We start from the raw sequence: 6,000 nt of genomic DNA on the forward strand, positions 1-6,000 counted from the left end.
CCGCAAAGGAGCCAGAGCCCGTAGCGTAGAGAGGAGGAGCGTGCCCCCCGCCCCAGGCTCACCCCTGGGGTCGCAGGACCCAGAGAGCGGAGATCCACGTGGCCAGCGTCACCCACCCGAGCCTGGCGACAGGCGCGCCCAGGCGAGCTCCGCGGGGCCGAGGTGTCTGGAGAGCGGCCCCGGGCGCCCGCGCGCGGCCCACCGAGGGTAACCAGAAAAGCCAGCCTCGGGGTCGAAGTCATAAAGTTACTAATCCTGTGCAGGGGGAGTAAGCGTGCCTCGGGCCGCCTGGGGCGGTCATTTGAGCGTGTTTACTTAAGGACTTTGCAAGCGGAGCGCGCGCGATATAGTCGGATTTCCAGCGAGGCAGCAAATATTTGCAAGCGAGAGAAAGAAGCGGAGCCCGGCCGCGCCGCTGCGTCCCTCCCCCCGGAGCCGCGGCGCCGGCTTGGGCGGACCCGGCCGCGCCGCTGAAGACAGAAATGAAGCCGGGAACCTGCGGGGCTGGGGGGCAGGGAGGGCGCAGAGCCACAGCAAAGGCCAAAAACTGCTGTGCGGCCCCTAGGCCCTGGCGAGCTGGGGCTGGGGGAGGAGAAGTCCCTTCCAGCTCGATCAATCTTCCTGGGCTGCGATCGGTCAATAAAAATGGTGTGAACCGACCGCGATCGTTGTGCGTCTGGGGAGGAAGTGGAGGCCAGAGGTGCCGAGGCTGGCGCCAGAGCCCCTCACCAGTCCCGTTCGCGCCCAGGCGATCTGCAAGCCCCAGGCCGGTGGCCAGTTCGTCGCCGGGAGCCCAGCGCGGTCCGGCAAGGCCTTTAATTGGGTGTCTCCATTTTTATAGTGGCCATTGTTGGAGCAATTAGCGAGAGACAATAAGCGCCAAGAGGCGTTTAATTCGATTCCGTGCGCCGGCTGCGGCGCTCTGGAAGAAGTGGCTGGCCCTGGAGGGAAGATCTGGTTAAGTGCCGGCTCCCTGCCTTGCCAGTCTAGTCTTAGATGTGGGAGTTCTCCAGGGGCAAGTTGAAAGCGGAGTGAGAGCTTTCACCCTAGTCCTGGACTGGGAGGATCCCGTCCCGGGTCTCGCTAGCCCCGCGGGGCGCCCACGGAACCGCCGCGCCTACAGGCAGCACGCGTCCGGCTTGGGTCCCCGATTACCTGTTAGAGGGAGAAAAGCAAACAGGACAGGGACGTGGAAAACGGCCTCCTTCCTTCTTAGCCCTCGGACCCCCATCTCGATCACCCGAACCATCCCAGTTTCCTTCCCCATCGGGGGAGGAGGGGCAAAGGAGAGAACCCCCTCCTCGCGCGTACACACCTCGCTCTTCACCGAGCACGCCTCGCCACCCCCTTCCCTGCCTCTGCCCTCGGATTAGATTACCGTGGCCGAGCGAGGATTTCTACTGGATACGAGAATAGCACAGGTAAAGCTGTATAAACAGCTCGCCGGCTGCCGGGCGAGAGGGTTACGCGGGGGACACGGCTCAAGGCGCCACCGCCAGGCCCGGCTGCGCGAGCGAAACGGCGGGGGAGCCCGCTCGGGCGCCGCGTCCGAGACAGCGCAGGCTAAACACATATTACACGACATCTCTGCAGCTCTGCCGCCTCTCAAGCCCCCTTTCTCTTTCCCGCATGAACTGAAATGCAGAAAGTGGACAGTGGGGTCACAGGATGATGGAGAGAAGCAGGCGGTGGGCAGTGCTGACGGTGCTGTTCAAATGAAATACAGCTAGCCAGCAGGGACGCAGAATAAAGGGGATCCCAAAATAGACTGGCAAAGGAAAGATGCTAGAAGTAGAAGCAGCAAGGGGGAAACCCGCGAGAACGCAGGCGAAAAGCGCTCGCGGCTGGCGCATTGCTTCTCCCGGCTCCAACGCCCACCCGCCCAAGCCCAGGAAGCCCAGGAAAATTGAGCCAGCGCTTTGGGGATGGTATGTGGCTTAGATTTACTTTTTTTTTTTTTTTTTTCCCTCGCTTATTCATCTATCACCGTTTAAAACTCGAAGGAAACCCGCCTGGGCCAGAACGGGCTACCAGAGAAGTCCGAGAGGAGATAAGCCAGAAGATTACCCGCCCCCCCCAGAACCCGCCCCCAGCGCCAGGCCGGGCCCTCCAGCTTCGAGGGATCCTGGCCCTCCTTGTGAAGCTATGCTTTTCTCCCGGGTTGAGAAAAACCCTGATGGTAGCTAGATAAAAATTGGGTGGGTAGGGGTGTAGAGGAAAGGGGGGGAGAGGGAGGAGAGGGGATTTCTCTTTTCGAGTTTACCAGTGCACATGTCAGAGGGGTTGGCCGGGGGGGAGCCCCCGGGCTGGATGGGTGAGAAAGATTTCCCCTTGATGGGGTGGATCGAAAGGCCTGCGAGTCACCCTGCAGGAAGGGGGCACCTCCGACCTCTCCCTCCCTCCTGGCTTTAGGGGCCTAGAAGACAGGTGGAACCAAGAGAGAAGGGAAAGGATGGGGGGTGCTCCAGCAGGTCCCCGCGGTGTGTCCCCAGGCACAGGCCGCGTGTCCCACCCAGCAACACCAGTGACTTCCTAAAGCGGCCCGCAGCGCCTAAACCCAAGCTCTCACGATGTGGTGTCCTCGGGTCATGGCTGAAGCCTTCGAGACACCCAGGGAAGGGAGCAGCCGCCCCGCAGGCGAGGAAGGAGTCAGCATGAGGGATCCACCCACGTCAACTCCAGGCCCTCGCATTTGGGGGGCGCCGGCTCCATCTCCCTTCGCCTCCCAGTGTCCCCGCTCTGTCGCAGCTGCCTCACCGCCCCGCACCTTTAGAAGCCCGGGGCCAGCCCCGAACCCGGCGCTAGCCGTGGCCAACTCTCCTCCGACCACTTCATTTTGACATTTCAGGAAGAGGAGGGCTTTCTCCTGGGGCTGCTGTGTTTTTTACTTTTCTAGAGTTGCCAGAAAACTGGGATGTTGATGGCTGAACAATGACAGTGCGCTTTGAGGGCTGGGGACGTCATGACCCGGACAGGGAAATGGAGAAAGGTAATCTGTGCCGACCAGGAGTCAGCAGAGGCGAGCTTCTAAACGCACCAAGTGTCCGCGTCTTCCTTGGACACGCTAGAGACCTCCGGGTAAAATCTGGGGGGCTCCCCGGCTCTCAGGGGTTCACACTTCGCCCAGCCCCCGCCTCTCCCCTCCGGGCCCGGCTTGCGCTCGGCTCTCCGCTGCCTGCCACCTCGCGAACCTCAAGCAATTTGTTATATAAAACAAAACTGCAACCGCACACGTGTACCAGCACACCCGCAGCGACGGACACCCAGGGAGAACTCCGCTCCAGCGCCTTGGGCCACGTTTCTTTCTGGTCCTTCCAACAGCCGCATCCCTGCCACCACCTCTAGTCCCAGCTGCCCGAAGCAAAAAGGGAGATTCGGACTTCAAATCTGGGGCTCCCTTGGCCCGCTCCCTGCAGTGGGTAAAGCAATCTCTAGTTACTCCCACCATTAAGAAAAAGAGTTGATCAGAAATATTTGGTCCGCACACAAAGACGTACCACAAAAGGAATGCACTTTTCTGCGCGAAAGCCTTCGGACTAGGAGTCCACACCTGAACGCAGCCCAGAAATGGTTAGAGTAGCCTGCTGCGGGACAGTGCTGGGCCTTCGGACTCAGCCCCACGGCCTTCTCAGGACCTCCCGCGGTTCCCGGCTTGTACTGCCTTAACCTCGGAGAAAGCGGCTCTCAGCCACCCGGCTCCCTGCCGCATTCCCGACCTCTCTGGGTGGCCCTGCGCTGCTGGGGTCGCCTTAGAGAGGCTCCGCTGATGCGCCCTAGAGGCGCCCACTCCCCTTTCTTTACTGCGCCCCCGGACTCACCCACACCTCATATATCGTTGGCAAAAGGCAGGATGGCCACATCAAATAAAGCAAAAGGCAGCTTCCCAGTCTCCGGCTTTTGGCAGGAAAAGACCAACCCCAATTCTGATTCCCCAGGACTGGTGGGGATTCTAGTGTAGATGGGAGGATGCGCATGGAGGGGCGGGGTGCGGTGCGGGGCTTGTGTCCAGAGAGCCATTCAGCCAGATTCTCAGACCCCAGCTGACTTCTCCAGCTAGGAACCTGAGGCCTGGCGGGACAACGCTGAGGGCTGGGCCTCCTGCCTGGCCCCAGGAAATTGGTACAGGGGCCCCTAAGACCCTACACCCACCTGGGTCTTGATTTGTCTGCCCTGGGCGCTGAATCCCACCCCAGATTCAGATGGGCAGCAAACAATTCATTTCCTCAGGATCACACATTTTAAAGGTTTAATGGTGAGCCTACTCCCCATGACCAGCCATTTGGTCCAGCAAGCATCTCCTAACCAGGACCCTTCCTGGGTTGACTCTACCAGCCTGGCTGGTACCCCACTACCTCAAACCTGTCATGCAACCGACAGCCGCCCTCCCCGCACCTTTTCTGCCACAAGCACTAAGGGATGAAAGGGCTACAAATGTTACTTTATTATTATTTGTCCCTTTAAAGTTCCTCAACCCCCACCTAGAACCCCAGCACTGGAGTGAATGTGGGTGATGCAAGAAGACAAAAAGCACAGGGGAACTGGGAACCCAGCGGAGCGGAGATCCTGAAGGTTAGACTCCTTTCCATCCCTGCTCAGGACAGACTTACCCATGTCCACTTCCCAAGCACCCCACAGTGTCTGAGAGGAAAGAAAGGTGAATAAAAGCAACTCTTGTGCTTAGATACTCTCCTGTTCAGATACTTTCTGAGAATGCAACTTCCCTTGCATTGTAACGTTATCTGTCTTCACTGGGAACTGCTTCCCAATGAGTGACTTTTTGGAGGTCTGCTGGTCCAATGTCCCTGGAGAAAGTAGAATCCTAGTTCCCTCTGCCCCTGCCATTCCCCAGTTCCCTAGCACCCTCTCCCAGGCTTCGGTTTTCTCACCCACCTTAGGGTGCTTCTGGAATCAAAGGTGCCTGCCAGCCACTAGCTCCCCAGGGGATGTCAGATGCTCACACATCTGGGTTCCAACTTTCAACCCACAGCCACAGCTGTTTCTTTAATTGTATTCAGAGACAATGAGCCTAATCAGGCACTTGTGGGCAGAGGGAAATAAACATGAAATTGACACTCCACAGCCACCTTGGGGAGAAGGCTGAGCTGCTCATTCAGACTGGTTCTTTCCTCAACCCTCTGCCCTCCCTGAAGAGGAAAATATATCCAGCCCTTCCCGAGCCTTACCATCCTCTCCTATTTTTCTGTTTAATTTTTTCTCCACATGCCTAGTTCTACTGGCTCTTTCCTCCAAACATGGACAGGCACACATGCACACACCACACTCTCCCAAGGTCATTGCAGAAAGTCAAAGATTTCCAGGGACCAGAAAGAACAAGGACTGGGGTCTAGTTCATTTTCTTCAAGGGGCAGCTGTTCTGGAGCGGAGACCGCCTGTTAATTCTCTCCACGTGAAGCAGGGAAAGCCCATGCAGAGCAAAAGACAGAAGATAGTGATATTCACTAACCTGGGTAGCTTGCTCTCGGCCGCCAGCTGTTTATTTTTTATTTTTTTATTTTTCCTGACTTGCTGGAGATCTGAAGGCAGAAATGACAGGCAGACCTGACCACTGTTGTCGCTGCCGCGGTCCTCGCCGCCCCAGCTGCTTACGGCATCTCACGCAGGCTTCCAGCGAGAACTAAAACCAGGGTGATGTGCATCCTTCCTAGGAACCCCCCTCCCCCGCCTCCTGCTCACTATAGAGAGCAGAGCTCTTCCGGGTTGCGAAGAGGGAAAGGGAGGGAGGGAGGGAGAGAGGCTGAGGGAGGAATGAATTTCACCCCCCTTCTGCAAACAGGCACGCTGCACATCAGGAGTAAGTGACACCGGCAGAGCTGGGGGAATGAGGAAAGACTGTTTGAAATGTGACCAGCCCCCTGGTGCCTACAAAGTCCACTGTCTCTGGCGGGGCTGGAATTAACACTGTAAATGTCACTAGTAGTGTTGACTGGGTCACCAGCAACCATAGATAGAAAAACTTTTCAAGAGTTTCCCTCCCACTTT

General features: G+C 57.9%; 1 protein-coding gene across 2 annotated transcripts in view; it reads right to left on the minus strand.

Annotated features, from left to right (window-relative positions):
• The window catches only part of GATA3 (GATA binding protein 3), a 29,926-nt gene extending 24,297 nt beyond the window's left edge, over positions 1-5,629 (minus strand). For both annotated transcript variants that reach the window (XM_070800753.1, XM_070800754.1), the window contains exon 1: positions 5,465-5,629. The gene's annotated coding sequence lies outside the window, so the exon portion shown is untranslated. The remainder of the gene's footprint in view (positions 1-5,464) is intronic.
• Positions 5,630-6,000: the final 371 nt, after the last annotated feature.

Source organism: Bos indicus, chromosome 13 (genome assembly GCF_029378745.1).
Source record: "Bos indicus isolate NIAB-ARS_2022 breed Sahiwal x Tharparkar chromosome 13, NIAB-ARS_B.indTharparkar_mat_pri_1.0, whole genome shotgun sequence".
Taxonomy (NCBI): Eukaryota; Metazoa; Chordata; class Mammalia; order Artiodactyla; family Bovidae; genus Bos; species Bos indicus.